Source organism: Microtus ochrogaster, linkage group LG3, assembly GCF_000317375.1.
Source record: "Microtus ochrogaster isolate Prairie Vole_2 linkage group LG3, MicOch1.0, whole genome shotgun sequence".
Classification (NCBI taxonomy): domain Eukaryota; kingdom Metazoa; phylum Chordata; class Mammalia; order Rodentia; family Cricetidae; genus Microtus; species Microtus ochrogaster.
The window spans coordinates 13,461,559-13,484,324 of NC_022029.1; the positions used below are offsets into that span (position 1 = coordinate 13,461,559).

At 43.8% G+C, this 22,766-nt stretch overlaps 1 protein-coding gene across 2 annotated transcripts in view; it reads right to left on the reverse strand.

Annotated features, from left to right (window-relative positions):
- Nucleotides 1-11,141, reverse strand: part of Herc3 (HECT and RLD domain containing E3 ubiquitin protein ligase 3) — a 121,450-nt gene extending 110,309 nt beyond the window's left edge. For both annotated transcript variants that reach the window (XM_026785959.1, XM_005360562.2), the window contains exon 1: nt 11,064-11,141. The gene's annotated coding sequence lies outside the window, so the exon portion shown is untranslated. The remainder of the gene's footprint in view (nt 1-11,063) is intronic.
- Nucleotides 11,142-22,766: the final 11,625 nt, after the last annotated feature.

Consider the following 22,766-nt stretch of genomic DNA (forward strand, 5'->3'; position numbering starts at 1 on the left):
AGGGCGGGGCTGCTCTAGAGAAGGGCGGGGCTGCTCTGGGGAAGGGCGGGGCTGCTCTAGAGAAGGGCGGGGCTGCTCTGGGGAAGGGCGGGGCTGCTCTGGGGAAGGGTGGAGCTGCTCTGGGGAAGGGTGGGGCTGCTCTAGTGGATAATGCCCCCCCCCTCTGGAAAATGATGTGGCAGTTCTTCTTTTGGCTCTTACTGTCACTAGTTAGAAATGTCAAACAGGTGACTCCCCACTGAAGAAAACACCCAGTGAGAGGAAAGTTTAGAATTGAGAAAAGGAAGGTAGGAAAGCCCAAGCATGTCATAAAGAGCAGAAGGATGAGGGCAGGCCAGTGGTAGAGAACTTACCTAGCACCTATACAAGACTCTGGGTTCAATACCCAACATTGGAAACACAAAGTGGGGGGGGGGGGGGGTCCTCCTCTTTTACGATGCCAGGGGAAGAGGGAAGACTGAAGCCTGTAACATGGCCACACTTGGCCAGTACAGAGTGAGAAGCAGTGGATTTGAGAACAGTCATACCCAATGTTCGGTTCCATGCTGCCTGCTAGTATTTTCTCGAATCCCAAACTGTCAAAGTAAAAATCCCTAGACTAAGTCTTTACCAGTATGCGGAAATTCAGAACCTTGGCAGCGGGTGAGTGAGTTACAAAAAAACCAAAGCACTTCCTGAAAACCGAAATGAAGACTGAAGACTGTGCGAGACCAGGAATTTCAGGCAAATGATGATAAGATGCATGTTCAAACACTGTTCCCTGCCCGAGGGAGTCTTGACAATTGGAGAAGACACCTACTTAGCATAGTTTGTTATTTAAATCACTTTATTTGGATATGAAAGGAAATCTCCCAAAAACCAGCCTTAGGGACATTTAGGTTACATTTCAATTTTCATATATGTTTAATAATTCAATTTTCTTTTCTATCTACTTAAAGTTGTATTTCCCCCAACTGAAAGTCAGTTTCAGATTCTCAGGAAAGCACAGGGACATCTAAGCCGCACTGCACACATTACAGGGGTCCTACTTAATAGAAGGAAATGTCAGTCTTGCTATGAATTACAGGGTTAGGTACAACATGTCAACAAGACATCACCAACCATCCACGGGAAGAACTGTGCTAACATCTCAGGGTCTAGGGGCACAAAGCAGACAGCCTTGCTGTGCAGACGCAGATCTTAAGATGGGCAACTCCTTTCTTCAACATAAAACAATGACTACAGTTTATAATCCAATGAAATCAATTGGTTCAATCCTTCTTGACAATACAGTACTGTGTCCCTAATGACGTTCAAATGTAATTTCACAACTGCACTACAGTAAGTAATCTTAGTTTAATCTTTGAATTTTTGGAAAGTATAAAACTGAGCTTAATTCAGTATCTTAACCAGAAAGTATTGCTTCTTCCCCAAAGTTTAATATGGTATGGTGTCTATCAGATGCTACACTAAAAAATTACTCAGCTTAAGTTTTACGGTTTTTTGGTTTGGTTTAGTTTGGTTTGGTTTTTTGGTTTTCCTAGACAGGGTTTCTCTATGTAGCCCTGGATGTCCTCCTGAATGCTGGGATTAAAGGTGTGTGCCACCACCACCCAGAAAGAATTATTCTTTGATGAATTACGAAGACTGGGGAAAGAAACCTAAAGTACAAAGCAGGCAGAGAGGGTACAAGAATAAGACCACAGCACGTGTTTATAATGGGACTTCCCAGGTGGCTCGAATGCTAATCCACACTCCCTGCTTTCATTTTAGTATTTTAAGGTTTTGTCTTCTCTCTCCTATCAACAACTGTATTAACACCACAATACTACATCATCTATCAGCCACTGTAATCATACACAACTTATTATTACCTCCTGTCATCATCGTAACAATGTTTGGATAAAGCATCCCTCGCAGAGCTCAAGAACACCCATGCTGCACAGCTGGAAGCAGCAGAGCCCTGCTCCCCATCTAAGATCAACAGCAATGTCCACACATATCCACTCCGCCACGTGAGTAACGTGTCACCCACAATACCACAACATAAAATACTCTTGGGAGGGCTACGCTGTAGTCAGTATCCAAAATATCGTGTAAAGTTTAAACTAAACCTGACCTCTGAGCACAGAACTAGTCATACTTGATTACAACTACAGGATTAGCCAATATAAGAAAATGGTCTGGGGCTAGAGATGACTCCCCTTGCAATCAAGAGGACCAGAGTAGAGGTCCCGCTCAGAAGTTAGCAGGTATTCTTCCTGTAGAGAGCGGATGGCATGGCATGGCCTGGACAGGTCAGAGATTCTGCTGTTCAAAACGTCCCTCGGGCTGAAGTGCCTCGTGATGCTGGGTGCAGAAGGTTGCTACACGAAGAAAACGTGTGTCTTAGGTGAGTTTTCCCCAAGAATAAATTAAAATGTAATTTGTGATTCATTTACTATCAGTAACAAAAAAAAAGAAAAAAGAGGAGGAAACTTCTTGAATCTTTACATCATCCACCCACAAAAGCTGCCGTAAAAATATCTGGAGTGCAAAACAATGGCAGAAACGGCAGGAAAGCGGCTGTGTCGGGTATTCACACGGGGAGCACTGACGGGGCTTTCAGTTAAAGTGTAAATATAGCATTTACCCATAGCAAGAAAGCAGGAAACCTTCCTCAAACTCATGCAGACAGAGATGCATAGCTAGTTCTAGTATATACTAACTAGCATACATAAAGCAAGATTACACAGTGGTGACGCAAACACTGTGCCCCTTCTGTATCTGCCTGGAAGGAAGACCTTCCATGAGTCACTAATGTGCTGTTCACAGCAGCTTTATAAAATGTGATTATTGGAAGTTATAAGAATAATAATCAGATGCCGGGCGGTGGTGGCGCACGCCTTTAATCCCAGCACTTGGGAGGCAGAGGCAGGCGGATCTCTGTGAGTTCGAGACCAGCCTGGTCTACAGAGCTAGTTCCAGGACAGGCTCCAAAACCACAGAGAAACCCTGTCTCGAAAAACCAAAAAAAAAAAAAAAAAAAAAAAAAAAAAATAATCAGATAAACTCTGTGTGTGTGTGTGTGTTTAGTCTGTTGTTCCTGGCACCTACTTTTGTTTAAATTGGGTTTCTTTTACTTGTAATAAAAGAGATCCTGACTGAAAATAACCACATCATTAAGAATATCAAGAGGTAAGACTTAATTTGAGCTTATTCTGAGTCAAAGTCATAGGTATTAGTACATAATACACACACACAAAGGGAAAAGAAACTGAGACAGAGAGCTAGGGAAAGTAATTATAGGACCACACACACCGCAGCACAGTAGGGTTTGAATTCAGACTCTACACTCTACACACACACACACACACACACACACACACAAAGGGAAAAGACCGAGACAGAGTGCTAGGGAAAAGACCGAGACAGAGTGCTAGGGAAAGTAATTATAGGACCACACACACCGCAGCACAGTAGGGGTTTGAATTCAGACTCCACACTCTAGACCTTCCAATAAGGAGCCTAGGATTGACTGCTGCATGTCCAGCATTCCCAAAAGTCCCCAGAACTGTCTGCAAAAATGAACACCCTGATCAACAGTCAATCTATGGAATGTACTGAAGAATTACTTCCTAGTGGGGTAGTGGTGTAGGGGAGCAGATAGGACTCCCTCACAACAGACACTAAATTTACCCAGCCATTTGTCTTGCTTGGGTTCCATGATTGACAAGCAACTAATTATTTTTTTCCACCAGGGCCAATTCTACAACAGTGATAAAATATTGTTGCTCAACAGGGGCCATGCATCCCAACCTGCATGGCATCTCCCTTCATTACTATGCTGGCATCCTGAGTCAATCAACTTTGGAGGAGTTTGTGTTTGAGACCCAGCTGAATTCTCAGTCCTCTGGGGGAGTATAATCCTACAGAAACAGCCTAAAGCATGACCTTTGGCTAACTAGTAGAGTCATTTTAGGATGAAAACAATAAATGAACATGAAAACTTCGAAACTTCACCTCCCTTGAATTAAAGACATCTTCAAGTAGTCAAGTAAAATCTTGCCAAGAGAATTAAACGGTAGCCACAATCAAGAGACATCGCTGTAGGTGAGTTATTTCCTAATAGGGAATATGGTTGGGGTCATCACAATGTCTCAAAATGGCGGCAGGGGGGGGCAGTAAAATCACCCAGCTTTCCGGAAAGAAGTTCAGTGTGTTAAAAAGAGGCCAGGTAACTGGGCATGATGATGCATGCCTGCAAATCCCAGCATTTGGGAGGCTGAAGCTGAAGGATCGTGAGTTTAAGGCGACCCTGGGTAACACAGTGAGACACTGTCTCAAAAGGGGGAGGACCACGCCCCCACAACCATTAATTCAGCTTTCATTTACAGGCATGCTCTAGCTGAACCCCAAAAGCTGGCTGCTGCCAATGTCCATGAACTAAGCTCAGCCACGGCCTGTGCATCAGTGAGCATTTTGATATCCCAATTTCTCTCATTCATTTTTCTACATTCATTACCTCTCCTTCGCTCCTAGGGAAGATTCTTTCATTTCCCTTCAAAATATACAATTAGAGAATCCGTGAGGGAAGAGAGAAGAGCTGGTCCCCTGCCCTACACCTCCCGCCCAGCCTACACTTCCTCCATCACAAAACACAAGCAGGATGACTTTCAAAGAACAACTTTCCCTGGGGGTCACGCATGACACAGTCTCCTTTTCTTCATCTAGTCTTGGTAAAAGACTGACACCAGAACGGCCAAATGAGTCAACTCAGCTCAAGTTCGGAGTTAACCACACTCCAGCTGGGAAGCCTGGAGGAGGAAGCGCAGAGGCCAGGGTCTCTTTCATTCTCGTGGGGGGAGGGGGGCGGGGTTAACAGAGCTCTATGGAGATGTGGGAGGGCGGGGGGGCGGGGTTAACAGAGCTCTATGGAGATGTGTGTGGAAAGGGTCGGTCCTGTCCTGGGTGACCATCAAATGGCCTAGTCCTCCGCTTTCAGCCTCTGCAGAAGAGACTGAGGTGTCACTCCTCATCTCCTTGGCTGGGGCCAACATCAGCCACGTCCTGCCAAGCCTGCACCAGAGCAAAGCAAAGCTGCCAACACAGCGTCGTTTCATCGGGGCACCTGAGGCTACCAGGGAGCTTTCCGGGTATTCTTTAGAATCTGGATAGAAAAGGCAGACATCTCTCTCTGCACCAGTCCTAGGGAGTGCACTGAACACAGACCAGCAACCTCCATCTCGAGGGTCTTAACATCATGTCCACAGCCGTCTCATAACTGACTCCTACTCCTCTGAAAGTCAAAGGCGCCTAAATGATATTCAGAAAGGACTTGTAACCTCACTTAAAATACGCTCAGCGGTGGATACATGAATGGTGATACATATATATGCAGGAAAGGCCGTGTGCAGGCTTCGGTGTGTTGCAGGTATGCCCCAAATCCAAGCTCCAAATAAACGGAGACAAAACTCAAAAAAAAATGCCAGTAACAAAATTCATCCTAATGACATGCTTTATTATTAAAATGTTTGCTACCAGCAAGAGCAGCATAAAAGGCAAGCAGATGTTCAACAAGACATCCACACGCCCTTTCTGTGTCTTCCTTATCCTTTACTTTAGTGGGAGCTGGGTCCTCTGCCCCTTTCAGCCATCAAAGCATCTGTGCTCCAGCCCATCGCCTTCTCACCATGATGCCTCCTCCTTCACTATCTGGCACCAGGCTTTGTGAAGCCGGACGAATGAGAGGTACTCTCTGGGGGAGCTGTGGGCTGACTTCACAAGACACCCAGCCAGCCTGGCGAGAATTGGAAGAAGGTCTGGTGACACCAGAACAGCCAGAGCACTGACTCACAGCTAGTGAGTGTGAACTGCCATTAGTACTTTGGAAAACAAGGTGGCATTTTCCAGCGACGATACGGAGACACAAATAGTGCACAACACATTTCATTTTATTCCTGAGCCTCGGACCAGACTGTCTAACTCATTAAGAATCTACGGTCTTCCTGAAAGCGCGGAGAGGCAGAGACAGTAAAAGCTAAAAACTTGGAACTTGCAGCAGTGCTGAAATGCTGTGTGCTGGCACTGTCCGCTACGATGGCCGTGCATTCAAAGTATGGGTAATAAAACGGAAGACCTGACATTTCAATACTATAATACTATTTGATTTTCATTTTAATATATGTGAGCACATTGGCTACCAGCCACCTTACTACACAATGCAGTGAGAAATACATTAATCTAGGCATCACGATACATGGATAACAATTTTATAATTATTAGAAACGCAGGGGTGGGGAGTCAAGTATGGTAGTGAATACCTATAAAGCATCCCTTGAGAGGATGCTCAGGGCAGAGACAGGGATGCGTTGTGTGATGGCGAAAAGGTAAGCTCACCATCTAGAAAGGCAGAGGATGAGGAGCCAGTGTGGAATTCATGAGACCTGTCTCAAAGGAAACAAACTATACCACATGCATCAAATAGAATACTGTATAGAAGTTAAACTAACACTGAGTCTCAGAAACAGTTTTGAGTTACAAAAGGAATCACAATTTTTCCTTCTGTTCTTACATTTCTCAACATACACATCACCTGTTTTGCTTTACAATACAAATATTTCACAATTTAGAAAAAGCACTGGTAAGGCGTCTTCTACTTCCTAGAGCCCCCGTCAGCACCCTGAGCCCACACAGACAAATAACCTCTATGGAGGATCCAAGCTGAGTCCACCTATAATGTCTCCTATTCTCAGCAGAAGGCAAGAATCCTGATCTTGGAAAGCTACACTTTCCAGTTTTAACCTGTGCACAGTTATGTTTTCCATGCTGGATGTGGCTGATTGAGTCTCTATTTCTATGTATTTCTCCATTTCAAATGGACCCCTGTGTTGCAGCAGACTGAAAGGGAATGCCTTCTACAATGACGCTATCACTAAACAGAGTAGAGCAGGATCCCCTGCTTGGGTAAGCAGGCTTTTCCTTCTCCATTCACTGAAAGTGTACACACACACATATGTGCACAGAAACACAAGCACACAAATGGCTACAGTTTTACAAAAAGAGTCTGGTGCCACCAGACTGTTCAGAGGCATTGGCTTTTCATCTGCAAACTACCAGAGGCCCTAGAATTACAGGTGTGTGATAGCATAACTGGAATTTGTATTTTATTTTGCTTTTTGAGACAGGGTCACTCTGTGGCCCACACTGGAATGGAAAACAAGTTGGCCTTCGCTAGTGTCGATGGAGATATGAACACTGCACAGTGCAGGGAATTTAGTCCTAGGCCTACAGCCAGACTGTCTAAATCAGTAAGAATCTAACTCATTAAGCCCAGGATGGCCTGGCACTCGATATATGGGTCAGACTGGCCTCAAGCTCATGTTAGTTCTCCTGTCCCAGCCTCCCGAGTATGAAAATTAAAGACACGAACTACCACAGCTGGAAAATGGTGGGTTTTTTTGTTATTTGGTTTTTTTCAGTACTGGGGATCGAACCATGGGCTATACCATGATCTAGATCATCTCCATCATTCTATTCGTGATTCTTGCATGCAGTCCGGGTTAGTTGCAAACCAAAAACAATCATCCTGCCCTAGCTTCCCTGGGAGAGGTGTAAATCATCATGCCCAGCAGGATCCTACCATCATAGACATACACACACACCACAGGGGAGAGACAGACAACCAGACAGACTGACAGGCACAGAGACACAGCAAACACACAAATACGCTACAATTGAGAGAACAGAATTCTGGCTTTCCAGGGGAGCTCCAAGGCTGAGACTCTTTCTTGTTCATTTCTCCAATTTCTGAGAGCAGACTGTTGTCCTGTACATAACAGGTGCTCGTGCTGTGTAGTTTTATGTTAGCCTGACACGAGGGGAGCCTTAGTTAAGAAAATACCTTCATAAGATCAGGCTGTAGGCGAGCCTGTACAGCATTTTCTCAATTAGTGACTGATGGGAAAGGGAACAGCCCATCGTAGATGGTACCACTCTGGGCAAACTGGTCCTGGATGCTATGAGAAAGCAGGCTGAACAAGTCACAAAGCAACACTCCCCACGGCCTCTGCATCTGCTCCTGCCTCTAGGTTCCTGCCCTGTTTGAGTTCCTGTACTGACTTCCTCTGAAAATGAACTGTGATGGGGAAGCATAAGCTGAACAAACCCTGTCCTCCTCCCATCGCTTTTGGCCACGGTGTTTCGTCACATCAACAGTACCCTAACTAGGACAGGGCTCAAAAATAATCTCTGAGCAAAGGAACAACAACGCTCGCCATGGCTGTAGACGTAGCCCTGGGTCTAGATCTAAACACTTTATTTAATTTACCCTCTGTCAAGTCAAGGCTCTAGAACAGCCAGAAGTCTTATTATGCACAGCTGGTGGGAGGGTAAGTTGGCAAAACCACTTTAGAAACCTCAAGATTAGCAAGATTAAATCACTTGCCCAAGAACATGTAAATAAGTAGCTGAAATAGAAACGTCCTAAGTCAAAAGGCAGAATTCAAACTTCCTCTAGACTACAAGCCATACTCTTTAACATGACACCGAGCTGTGTCCCAAACAAAAGGAAACCAAGCCACAAAAGCAATGCACTCGAATTTTGTTAATATGAGTTTAAAGACAACACTGTAGATGATCAAAATACATTATAAATCTATAAAAATTTGAAAACAAAACCATTATTACATATAAATTATTATGTACATTAATATTTGCTAATAAAACACTTCAAAAGAAAATGTAAAAGGACACAGGTGTGTGCAATAAGTGAGCTCATATTCGCTAAATCATCAGTGATTATACAACCAGAACGTAAGCCAGCCGGAGGAAGAGGAGGAGTGAACAAGTCTCCATAGAATTAACCAGACTGTCATCCACAATCCTGACTCATGATAAAAACCAGCTCACTCCACACAGAAACACACACCCTTAGCACCAGCAAGTATCATTTCTGAATGTTTTAAATGTCAAAGAGAGCAGGGTTGTATTGTCAAAGGAACCACCTTACATCCAAGGCTTACCAATCCATTCAGAAATGGCAGCTGAGCTTCTGGACCAAGTGGTTAAGTGGCTGCAAAGCAAGGTGCACGGCCGGTAATCCAGGACTCAAGAGCAAGGACGCAGGAGGATCGGTTTTAGGTTGGCACCAGCTACAGAACGAGTTCAAGGCCAGCCTCAGGCACGTGAAACCCTGGCTAACAACGAAGGGGTAGGGGGTAGAACAAGGAGAAGAGAGGAACAAGAAGCTGATGAAGCACAGCCCAGAAACAAGGTCCCCACTTTCTGGACTCACCTTGTCTCTTCACTGCCTCAAAGTAAAGGGAAGCAGGAAGATGTGTTACTGTCCCTGACCAAGCAGCTAGATCGGTCAGAGCCTTCACCAGCTCTGTGGGTTAGATAGTTTTCCCATTTACACGACCAGAGAGAAAAACTAAGGCCCAGGGGGCTTAAGTTAACTCACCCCTAATCATACATTAGGCATTTGGACTAGAAGCCAGAACGTCCAATCTCAGCACAGGGTATTATGTTAAAAAAAATAAAAATAAAAAAATAAAGAACAGGACTCTACAAAGTGCTTAAAATACGCAGTCTACACAAACCTGGAGTGTACGTACACCTGTAATCTCAGTACTTACGAGGCCAACGCAGGAGGATTACTGAGCTCAACACATACTTGGGCTATCGTAAATTAGAAGCCAGTCTACACCATATAGCACAACTCCATTTCCAAAAGAAAGGTAAGAGTAAACCTCTGAAAATAAGAATACATTAACCACTAGAGATGTAATGTTCCCCAGTATATGTCAAGAGAGGGGTTTGGTTAGGACAGCCTCAAACCAACCTTGATGAAGTTAAGCATCTTTACGTGAACTAAAGCCATAAAGAGGACCTTATAAAATTCTGGCCATTTAATAGAAGCAGTAAAAATACTTTCAAGTCATCTCCCATTTAGACTGGACAGAAATTACAGAAAAAATAATTCAGTTTTGCTGTTCGTTTGCTTTCCCAGCTAGCTACCTTACTGCAACTGCTACAGTACACTCTACTTTTGTCTCCCCTGTTACTATATCCTCTATGTCCAACACAAGAAGTCCCAGACTGGCACCTCCAGTCACCCAAATAAAGCAAAAGGGAAGCATGAAGACGTGTCCCTCACCTAGCAGCTATTCTGGTCTGAGCCGCCACACAGTCTGTGGTCCTGCATGAGTTTTGGCCATCATTTCTACCTTCTTCCGTCAGACTAGGAGACCACCACTTTTATTTCTGAAACTGGTGCAGACCCATCTTTTGTCTCCAGCAGGGGTGCTACTTTCATTTTTAACAACGATGTCTTTAAGTGATTATCCTAATCTTAAGCGATTCAAATGTGTCCCGCAGCATGAAATGCAATACCCAAAGACTTCTCCAACACTGTCTGGAACATTTTTGGACTCCTATTTCTTCTTTAACACAATGAACGACAACTACTTACTGAACAAGTCCAACTGGGTAGCAGTGAGCCATGCTTCTATTTTGCTCATGACAACAGAGTTTTGCATATAATTTGATTCCTGCAGCTTAACTTCTCCAATGGAGTCAAAACTGGAGTATATAATCCACCTAATTTTGCTTTTCTGATTTATAAAGCTTTCCTTCTCCAAGAAAAGAAAATACCAAAAAGAGCCGCACTGTAATATGCCTCTGAATGTACCAGATTGCTCTCGCCGCATCTAAAAAGGCTAATCCTCGTTTGACTTTCCTTTCTTTCCCGTCTAAAGCTAAAAATCAGTTCACTTTATCAAATTATCAAATGAAAGGGTCTAGAAATAGCTCCCTATTTGTGGAAAGAGCCAAAAGGCACATAAAAAATGGAAGATATCATTTGAATCGTCCTCCCCCAAAGCTCCCCGGATGAGATAAATCCCAGCAAAATCCTAGACGTCTTAAGTAAGAATTTAATGTACTTCCTAATGAGGCCGATGTGAACTCTAAAGTAGTATAGAATCAGAAACCAGCCTGGAACAGCCAAGTCCAAACACTCGTCCCGGGGGGGCCCGGGCTGCACACGCTCACGGCAGCCCCCGGAGCGCGTCTCCCCAGGTTCAGCCCTTCGGTTCACACACCTGCTCCTCGATCCAGCCGTCGGGTCGGCCGCAGCACGCCTGCACCAGAGACCGGGTCTCCGAGCTCCGCCCGCCAGCTGGGTGGGAGGAGCCCGCGTGCAGCCGCAACGCGAATTCCCCTGTCGCCGCGCCGCTCTGCACGCAGGGAGGTCACCGGCGGCCCGCGTCCGAGCCGGGGCGGAGAGGCGCCTCCGCGACGGGGAGCTGCGGGCAACCCAGCTCCCCTCCCCCGCGGGCGCGGCCGCCTCGGTGCCCCAGAGATAGCCGGCACCCGCACGCCCGGTCCTCAGCGCCAACCCCGGCGACCGCAGCCGTCCGTCAGCTCGGGCCACCCCGGCCTCCGGCGTCACAGTATTAATGAAGTTTCCCCGCACTCCCGCGGCCGCAGAATGAGCTGGGAGAACGACTTCCCGCCCGGCCAAAGGTGGCGGCGGCAGCGGGGCGGGGCGCGGCGGGTGCGGAGAGGGCGGGGCGACGTCGGGACGGGAGGGGCCCGAGAGGTGACCGGGAGGAGGGGGCGGGGAGGGGGCGGGACTCGCAGCCGGGAGGTGACCGGGAGGGGGCGGGACCCGCGGTTGGGAGAGGATCAGGAGGGGGCGGGAGGGACCTAGGACTGAGGAGGTAACCAAGAGGTAGTCAGGTAGTCGTGAGGTGGTGGGACCCGCAGGCTGGAGGTGGTAGAGAGATGACAGGACCCTGGACAGGCTATTTAGTCGGAGTTACCTTTCCAGGAGTGAAATTGCTTTTCGCTGGCTGGGAAGCCAAGGAGCAATGTCCACTGAAGGAGGTTGAGGGGGGGGTTCTCGACTCAGATTCTTATATTCATGCAGAGGTGAGAGGTAGCGACGGGGGAAATGGCATGGTGAGCTGGAGGGTTGATTGCCAGGGCTGTGGTTCCGAACCCAGTGTCACTCAGGGACCAAGGTCTGGCAGGCCGCAGTGGTGCACAGAAAGAGGCGGGACCAGAGAGGAAGGCACACTGCAGGAAACAGAGCTGGAAAGTCACCAGTTCTGAAATCATAAAGCACACCTTTGGTCTAAAACCCCAAAAATGGCGGGTGGAGGGGGGGGGTAGAAGTTTCAACTCCACTTTCCCAGGTCTCGAAGATGACCTACAATCTTCTTTCTCCCCCAAGGCCACAAATGTTCTCAGACTTGTACTGGGGCTCCTCTCATCTTCAAATCATCTTTTCAAGAAAATCATATGGCAACATTGAGTTAATTCATGTTTCTGTCTGCCTTTAATTTGAAAACTCTGAGCACGGGGCTTTAACCCAAAAGAATGTGCAAAAATCTCAAAGAACTAATTAAAAATGAAGACGTGAGCCGCATAGGTGGTTAGCAACACCAGCTGTTCAGTCCTGAAAGCATATAGCAGCAAGAGACACTAAATAGATTCCCCAGTACAACCTGCCTTATCCATACACACATAACATTAATAAAGAGGTCGTGAATATGAGGTGGATACATGAGAGAGGTATGAGGGAGGGCAATGATGTCATTTTATTTTGATTAAATTCTAAAAAGAAAAATGACCATAAGTGAAAGAAATTTTATAATCTACATTTCCAGAATAATTCTTCCCGAAACCATTCGGATCACACCAGATCTCCAGTCACCTACTCTAAAAAACCTAATAGGCTGACCAACAGATAAACCATCTCCAGGATTGATATATCCTGAGAGTAAGGCAGGGGACTGGTATGTCTTGATGTATCCTGGGGATCATGCAGTCGATGCATCTTAACAAGGCAATGCTGGTTGCCGACAACGGGAAGATAAGGAAGGACAATCTCCGTTATGGGGTAACTAAGGTCATAGAAGACAAGGTTTCCTAAACTTTCTCCACTTGCAACCCCTTGTTACCCCCAAATTTTTACATATAGATATGTAAAGAAGGTGTTGAGACCATTAGGAATTTTACTTCAAAATGATTCTTTGTTATCATACAGTTTTACCATTTGTTAAAGAGGACAAAGTTAACACACAAGAGAAATGGGTGTGTTCATTTATTTTTACCCAAGGAATTAAATCTTGCTGAATACATGTTACTTTGGGACAGAGAACAACTTCAATGTTTTTTAGAATTAGACACTTTCATTCTATAAGCCTCAATGTTGAGAAAGCTACTTCACATAAATATATAATAAAAATGTCATAAGTATGTTTAAGGTCATTTTATGAGAAATTATTCTGATCTCAAGTTAAAATTCATTGAATGATTTTTTTTTAATGAACCTTAAGTCAGCAACTAAGTTACATTCTCCCACAATCCAATCCAGAGAAACACTAATTTAATACTAATCTGCTCAGGAATGGCAGTAAGTAGATACCAACTTTTTGTTGTCCATATTAAACCATATGATTCTACAAGAGCAGAAAATTGTGTGTACAGTAAAAAAAATGTAATTCATTACACAGTAGTCTCAAGCCTGAGCTTTGGGTGTTTAAGGCAGTGTCTGCTGATCATGAGTTAGGTATGATGTTATGCTTCCTGGTATGACAATCTATGCAGTGAGAGTACATTACTGTGTGTTCAAAACAAAAAGTCAGCAAGGTATGAAATTGCCCTGGGGGGCCGGGTGGCTGCCAGGAACATCATCGCTTACTCACTGCCTCCCGACTTAATTTCTGGTCACTGCACATTTAGAAATGACAAAATTTTTACGACCCTTACATTCGGTGATGTGATTTCATATGAGATTGTGAATCATGGTTTAAAAAAAAAAGCATTACAAACCTTTGAAATTTGGATAACGAAAGCTGCTTTTGGAAACACTGGAAGCAAAAGTAATCACTCATTCTCCAGATGTGTAGCAGTGTCAGAAAAGCTAAGTGTGGTACAAAGATATAAATGCAACTTAGAAATGATACCACTAGTAAGAGCAGAGTACATGGCCAATGAGCACCTAAGGCAGACAAGTGCCTGATCCCATTTCTTTGTCAAATACAAAGTTCAGAATAATCTCAATTTTGATTGGCATATTTAGCCAATGGATCTAGTCGGTTTTGTGTAAAATTTTACATTGAAGAAAAAAGTTGGTTATCAAAGACTCAAACCTAGAGGTGAAGTAGAAGTGATGTCTATGTAACCACAGTACTGTAGGCTCCTTTAGAAAATGCCCCAAACTTGAGGAACTTTATTACTTGTGGAACAGTGAAAAGACTTTATTTTCACTTCTTTTGAAAAGAAATTATTTTCTTATTTTTAATTGTGCATGTGTTTCTGTGTTTAATTTCCTGATAGTTTTCTTTTTCTATTTTTCTTTGTTCTTTTTCTTTTTTGTCTGCTTTGAAAACAAAGACAAAATAAAACATAAGCACCCCCAGAAAGACAGATGTTATCTCTTCTCCCTAACATGTGGATCCTAGCTCAGGTTCACATGTCTAAGTTGGAGTGTCTGTGGAGGCCAGAAAGTTTGAGGTCCTGTGAGAGGAGGGAAGGAAAGAGGCCTTTACTGAGGAAGAGATTCTGGAACACATAATGCATAAAAGTAAAGGAAAATAATAGGAGGCGGGATGATTTGAGTGGAGGGGGCAAGGAAAATGTGGGAGAGGGGGATAGCAAAAGCTAAAGATGCACGTAAAAAAACTTGATGGAAATCCTCTTCTTTGTAAGCTGATAAAATATAAAGAGAGTCTGAATAAAGGTGCCCTGCAAGTGTGGATAACGCTGCTCCCAGAAGCCATAGGTCAGTGAAAATCCAAGGCCTGTGATCCCTCCTCATGGGCTGATCAGGGAGGCTCCAGAGAACCCCAAAACAACACAGGTTATTCCATTGCTCTTGATTACCTCAGAACTGGGTGTTAATACTCTACTCCTAATAATACCCTGTTGCTGAAGACACCACACACTTTAGTGCCAAGACATACAAAAATCAAACTGGAATCTTTCTTCCTTCTGGTGAGTCTTCAGAGTGCCAGATGATCTTAACCAGGAGAAGACCCTGCATGTTCCAATACCAACAGTCAAGCAAGATGTGCCCACGGGTACAGCACTGGCGTGAATGTTATCGGGAGGAGGTGACCAACAACTTTCTCATGAGATATGGGGCCTACCTCACAGGAAGACATTCATTCCTGCTATTGTAAGCCTGGTCAAGAACTTGAGCTTGAGAAGTCATAGTCCTTCAGGGGAATCTACTGCTATTGCTTTGCCAAGTGATCCTGTCAAACTGTGTTATAAATGGTCTGGTTGAGATGAGAAGTGTCCCTATAGTCTCAGGCATTTGACTACTTGATTTCCAGTTAGTGCCACCATTTGGGGAGATTTAGGAGATGGAGCCTTTCTGGAGGAAGTATGGCATGTGGTATGAGCTTTGAAAGCTTAAAGCCTCACCTGCTTCCAGTTCACTCTCTAAGCTTCGATGTTGGGAGCACAGCAAAAAGGTTCTTGGGCCCACAGGTCTCCAAGGAGACAAGAAACATTAAGCACCCAGGATAGCCTTTCCAAGGGCAAAAATGGAAAACCTGTTCTTCCATCCAGGAAACTGGAAATTGGCAGTGATTAATAGCCTGGCAATCTGCATTATCTGTTGGTCCAGGCCGTATCAAGCTCCTACAACCAGAACTGAAGGTAGTTAGTAATCTAAATGACCCTGATAGCCATAAGCTCCCCAAAGCTCCAACAACCAGGACCAGCAGTGGCTAATAGCCCAAATGACCACTATGTTTTCTGTATGACCAAGACCGAGCCAGATCCTTCCCTAGGCCGTAGCTGTACAGGGCAGCCTATCTCTATAACCCAACTTCTTGGAAGAAATGACCTGTACTCAGAGTTGTTTCAATATAATTATGCTTCCTTGTGCATCATGTTTGTATTTCACAAGGAAACTTTTTTTTCTAAATTATACTGGACTTAAATATACTAAGAATAAACCACCTGATATCAGACTCCCTGAAGTCTTGATCCAGGTTGATGAAGTTTATCTGAACTGAGTTTTCCTTCTCATCTTTTCGTTAGTCACTGGCCTGCAATAGCCACCTTCAGGGTTCTCCTCACATTGGGACTACAGTAAGGGGTGCACATTCTCAGCAGGTTGCTCCAACTACCACGACAGGCACTTGCTGCCCTGTTTCCATACCATGAACTTTAACTCTGCCTCAGGCTTTCTATTGTTGTGAAGAGACACCAGGACCCCGGCAACTCTTATAAAGGAAAATATTTAATTGTGTGGCTTACAGTTCAGTGGTTCAGACCATTATCATCATGGCAGGACGTGGTGGCAAGTAGGCAGACATGGTGCTGGAGAGGCAGCTGAGATTTCTCTGTCTTGTTCTGACAACAGAAAGTAAACGGAAACACTAGATGTGCCTTGAACATATATGAGACCTCAAAGCCTGCCTCCACAGTGACACACTTCCTCCAACGAGGTTATACCTACTCCAACAATTCCATACCTCCAAATAGTGGCACTCCCTTTGGGGGTAATTTCTTTCCAGTTTCCACAAACCCTGTGGAATCACAAGCCCAAATAAACTCTTTGTTCTATAAATTGCTTTTGGTCATGGTGTTTTATTACAGCTATAGAAGCTCTAACTGAGACACTGGTGCAGGCTAATTTTTAAGTCAACTTGATATAAACTACAGACATCTGAGAGAAGAGATTCTCAACTGAGGAAATGCTTCCCTAAGATCAGGCTGTAGGCAATCCCATAGGTTATTTTCTTGATTGGTGATTGATGGGGAGAAGGCCAAGTCCATTGTGAGTGGTGCCACCCTTGGTCAGGTGGTCCTGGTTTCTGTAAGAAAGCAGGTTGAGTAAGTCATAAAGAGAAAGTCAGTAAGCAACACTCCTCTGTGGTCTCTAATTCAGTTCCTGCCTCCAGGTTCCCACTCCATTGAGTTTCTGCCTTGGCATCCTTCAATATAGCTGTGACTTTGATATAGTTAAGTCAAATAAACCTAAACCCTGACAGGTCCAAAGGAAATTCCATGTCCCCAAATTCTGGCAGATGGACAAAAGCCAGATTCCCTCTACCAAAGGAGCCCCTTACCTTACCAGTGACAGTATCTGTGGTGCCTCTTAGTGTATCAAAGCACATGCTGGCCTCCATGCTTCTTCAGTATTTCAAGTACCTGTTAGAAAGTAGAGAAACCATGCTGGCATCTTGGCTCTTCTCAGCTCTTCTCATTATTAACTCCCAAACTTCTCCCAGGTCAGGAGCTTCCCTACCCCCATCTCAACTCTCATTATAACCCTGCTATTTGGCTATGTACTCCCTTGGTCCTCTCTTTCTCTTCTTCCCTTACTCTCTCCATCTCTCTTTCCTCTGGTCTGCTGACCACTTCAGTCTCTTCCTTTTCATCTCTGCTCTGAACTCTTCCAAATGCTTACACAAAATTCTCCCTTCCATATCTACAATAAAAACCTTCCCCTTAACCGTACCCTGGAGGGGTCATCTTGTCAATTTAGACAAACCCTTTCCTCCCCAAGTTTCTTCTGGTCAGGTGTTTCGTCACAGCATTAAAAACCTAGCTAAGACTAGCCGGGCGGTGGTGGCGCACTCCTTTAATCCCAGCACTCGGGAGGCAGAGGCAGGTGGATCTCTGGGAGTTCGAGACCAGCCTGGTCTACAGAGCTAGTGCCAGGACAGACTCCAAAGCCACAGAGAAACTCTGTCTCGAAAAACCAAAAAAAAAAAAAAACAAAAAACAAAACCCTAGCTAAGACATAATGAGAGAGTGGGCTGTTGCTGGGAAGAACCACGTTGCTTGTGTTGAGGAACGTGGAAGACTTTGGAACTTTAAACAAGGAAGTTAGTTGAACACTGTCCTCAGAGCCATTCTAGTAAGAGCCTGGAAGACAACAGTAGTAAGGATAGCAATGGGGTCTGTGGAGGTCCAGCTCAAGAGGCTTCAGAGGAGAGCCCATTAGCAACTGGCCTAGACGCCATTCTTGTGATATGCTGGCAAAGAATGTGGCCTCTTTCAACCTCATGCTAAGAATTTGCCTGAGGCTAAATTAAAAAGTCCCGAGCTCTTATTTATGGGAAGAGCTTTCAAGAAAGCCTAATTGACCCTGTCAAGTGGTTCTTCTGATGAATAAAATTATGTTTTAATTTTAAATTGCTGTGCTTAAGAGACCTATAAAACAAAAATGCCTCTAACCCGTAAGCACCACTTGCCCAAGGACAGGTATCTTCCTGGGGGACTATTGCTCATGTAAGATAATAAGCCACGTGTTTTCGTTTCTGTAAACAAGCTTGGTTACCCTAAATTCACAGGATGTACTTGACCATTTGTAGGTCGGAGATGTGTAGGCAGGAAGTAAGTCAGGATGTATGTTTCCCCAAATTGGATGAAGCAAGAAATACATAGTCTTGCGAGTTTGGCCTTTATGAGTCTCTGACTAATGTAATTCAGGGCCATACTCTGGAAATACCAGGTATGGGCCTGACCAGTATCTATTTGCTTTTTTCAAATTTGGCTTGCTTCAAATTTGTCTCAGAAATCATGGTATTAAGTCTTATCCCCACCCAGTGAGATTAACATTATTAGTGATCACTCTTACGCAGATCTACAGTGACAAAGACCAAGGAGGACCGGAAGAATAACAGAATACACAGTTTGGAGAGCAAAGGGCTGCTAGCAAGCTTAATGTTACCTACAGCCTTGGCTTGTGCTGGGGGAGAGGATGCCATTGTTAAGGAAAGGCTAGCTCTGCACTGGACAAAGGGAAGAGCCAAGCCCCCACCTTCTAAAATAAAAAGGCCTAGTGAGTCTTCTGCTCTTAGCAAGCAACTGAATAGAAAAACTGATTCAAATGTCACTCAAGGGCCAAGGAGTCATCCCAAATAGCAGCTGAACTTGGCTGTGTTGTCCACAGGATGCTGGCTTTGAAGTCAGGGAGTAAAGGATTATGGGATCTTTCTTAGCAACATAAAAAGTCACGAATACATTAAGTATTTCTGTTTAGACCCACAGATAGGAACTTCTGTTTGTAGTGACTCATAACTAGCCAAACTGCTGAGAGTGACTGTTGATTGCTCAGCTCAGTTCATGATATACAGAACATGTATATCAAAACCCCTTACCCAGTCAAGGCTCAAGGAACTTCAGAGAAGAAGGGCTGAAAAGATGCAGGAGCTGGAGGATAGGGAGGAGCCGGCAAAGTTCTGTGTTCTGGGTGTGTAGCACAGCCTTTGTTCTTGTGAACACAGCAGGTATGACTGTCTGCACAAGGCCTGCATGAGATGGTGCCGTCAGCAATCCAGCCCGGGTGGGTGAGAGACTCTTGGGCCCCCCAGTTCATGGCTGCTGAGAGACAAGGAGTCGTTCTTCTTAAGTGACATGGTTGTTGTTGCCTATGCACCAGTAAATAACCCCACATCAATGTTCATGTAATCAACCCTATTTAAATAGTGTGTCATTAAAAATAAAAACAGGGCATGAAAGTAAGAAGGGGACTTGGGCAAAGGAGGAATACAGAGGAGTGGGAGAGAGCAATAGAGGGTGAACTTGACCAAAATATATTATATAGATACATGAAATTGTCAAAGAAGAAATTTTAAAATTTAATGAAAATTATTGGATGTAGAAATTTTGCTTTTCTCTTTACAAATGCGTGCTTACTATATAAAATACACTAAGTTGATTTAAGAAAAAAAGGTAAAATAAATTGTTGCTTCATCAACTGCATTTAATTCTTAATAGCCTGGCATCAAGGACTGGAATATAGCTCAATATTGCCTGCTTAATAACCTGGAATTTTCAAAAACATATAAGTATAATTTTAAAGAAGTTTATTTTATGCAAAATATTTTTGTTCTTTTCTAAATATGACAACATAATTGAACATTTTGTTGTTGTCGTCATTATTGTTTGAGGCAGAGTGTCATTTAGCCCAGGCTAACCTCAAAATTTATATACAACCAGGACTGGCCTTGAACTACATCTTCCTGCCTCCGCCTCTCAAGCGCTAGGATTTATAGGTGTAAGACACCAGGTCTAGCTACTCTGCTTGCTTACTTGTTTATGCTTTTTTGAGATAGGATGTCACTGTACTTCAGACCAGTCATGAAATTCACCAGAACCAAAGATGACTTGAAATGGCTGCTCCTCCAGACTTCACCGCCTCTGCCCTGGGATGATAGATAGGGCGGGCATGCACCTCCACAGTTCCGTTTGGTTGTTCGTTGAGACAATCTTTTGTATTCCTGGGTGGCTTCAAATTCCTTATGTAGCTGAGGCTGGCCTTGAATTTCCAATCCTCCACTCTTCCATTCTGTGTCTCCCAAGTGTTAGAATCACAGACACATACCACCATGCTTGGCTTGAACCTTTTTAATAAGATTAAGTAATAATCTATGAAATTACTTTAAACAACTGCATGCTGTTTGACAAAATGAATATATTGCCGTTTCTCCCTGGCACATGTTTAAATTGTTTTTAGATAATTGCCATTATAGACAACTATGCAACAGAGACTAATGTGTGTTCATGAGAATAGCTTCCTCAGGTTGGGAAAGATGGCTCAGTGGTCAAGAGCACTGGCTACTCTTCAAGAGGAGCCAGGTTCAATTCCCAGCACCAACATGGCAGCTCACAACTGTCTGTAACTCCAGTTCCAGGGCATTGGACACCTTTACACCAACGCTCATAAAATCAAGTTAAATAAATTAAAAAAAAATAGCTTCCTTAAAGCAGAATGGCTGGGTTAGGGTGGGTAGGCTCTACGTTCTAGTAATTTGTCAAGTTTCAAAGGCTGCGCCTACCAAATACAGCCCCAAATAGTACAGCGCCCAGCAGTAATTTAAAAAAAAAAAAATCCCTTCTATCACAGTAATTTCATAGATCAGTTTAAATCTTTATCAAAATAGGTGTGAAATAAACAAAAATAAATCCAAAAAGTCTTGCAGTAAAAAATATGTCAACATTAATCATTAGTTTAGGCAATATATTTCTACCTATTTTTTTAAAAAATTTTAACGACAAACTTAAACTTTTATGATTATATTTGTCAGTACAAAATTCTGTTTTATGTTGTTTTCCCCAGCTCTCCCACACATTTGCCAAAAATAAAAGCTCCAGAAAGTAAGTTCTGTGCAAACTCAGACTGTTGTTGGCCTTTGTAATTTTTAGTACATATGCAGCAGGCAGTACCGATGAGCTGGTGGGTCACCAAGTTCCAGACAAAGCATCAGCATTTGTTCTCAGCAATAGAATGACAGCCAGAGAAGAAAGCATTTCGCTCTGCATTTCTACAAAAATAAAAAAAAAAATGACAAATAAAAAGAATAAGTAAATCTTTAAAAAGCAAGAGAACAAGAGTTAAATGTGTATTGTGGTCTATCCATTTTCATTCATCACCTTACTGTATGAGTCAGTGCTTCCCAAGCTCTACAGAAAAGCAACTTTGCTGAGCAGTCATAGGTAGACACAGTCTTTGAGTTTGCCGTAGTCTTGATGTTTGGTCGGTTCAGATTCATGCTGAAATCCTAAGGCCCAGAGTGACAGTGATAAAAAAGATGGATGGTCTTTGGAAGGTGCTTAGATGATGAGAGTAGAGGCCTCATAACTGGAATTAATGCCTTTATGAAAGAAACCCTGGGGGAGCTAGCTATTCCCCTCATCCATATGAGGATGCAAGCAGGTACCACCTGTAACCCAGGAAACAGGTCCTCACTGATCCCCAAATCTACTGAAATCTTTCGACTTTTCAACCTCTAGAAATATATATGTGTGTGTGTGTGTGTGTGTGTGTGTGTGTGTGTGTGTGTGTGTGTGTGTGTGTTTCAAGACAGGTTTTCTTGGTAACTATGGAGCCAATCCTGGAACTCTCTCTGTAGACCAGGCTGGCTTTGAACTCACAAAGGTCTGCCTGCTTCAGCCTCCCAAGTGCTGGGATTAAAGACATGCACTACCACTACCTGGCTTAGATTTCTATTTTTAAGCTACCTAGGGCACGGTATTTTGTTAAAGAACATTAAAGAAAATAAAAACCTGCCTTTTAGGTGCAAAACTGTACCATTTCATCCAAGTATCTTGCCAAGCATCTGGAGGTAACTGAAAAAATATGTAAGATAGGTGTCTTAGTCCACTGTGTGCCTCTTTAGTATGAATCTCACAGACTGGTTAAGTACTGAAATTTACTGACTCACATTCCTGAAGCCAGGAAAATCTGGTCTCCAAGTACTGGCATTTGGCAATGGCCTCCTGCTGTATGGTAGAAAAACAGAGAGAAGTGTGTTGCATCTCATAAGACAGAAAAAAGAAGCAAAGTGTGTAGTAAGAGGAGCGGGCTGCATCCCGCCATCCAGCTAGCCTAACCCCCGGAATAACCACATAGAAATCGTATTAATTAAATTACTGTTTGGCCCATAAGCTCTAGCCTCGTATTGGCCAACTCCTACATCCCAATACAACCCATTTCCATTAATGTGTATTGCCACTTTGCGGCTTACCGGTTTGAGTCTAACCAGCGTCTGTCTCAGGCAGGAGACCCATGGTGTCTGCCACACTGCCCTTCTTCCCAGCATCCAGTTCTCTTTTCCATGCCTATCTAAGTTCTTCTCTTTCAAAAGGCCAAGGCAGTTTCTTTATTCAATCAATGAAAGTGACACAAATATAGAAGGGCCCAAATTAACTCTTTGTTAGCCTTTTACCTGTAGCCTAGTTACCTCAAAAAGTCTCTCTCTCTCTCTCTTTTTTCTCTCTCTCTTCTTCAATTTTTTTTTTTTTTTTTTTTTTTTTTTTTTTTT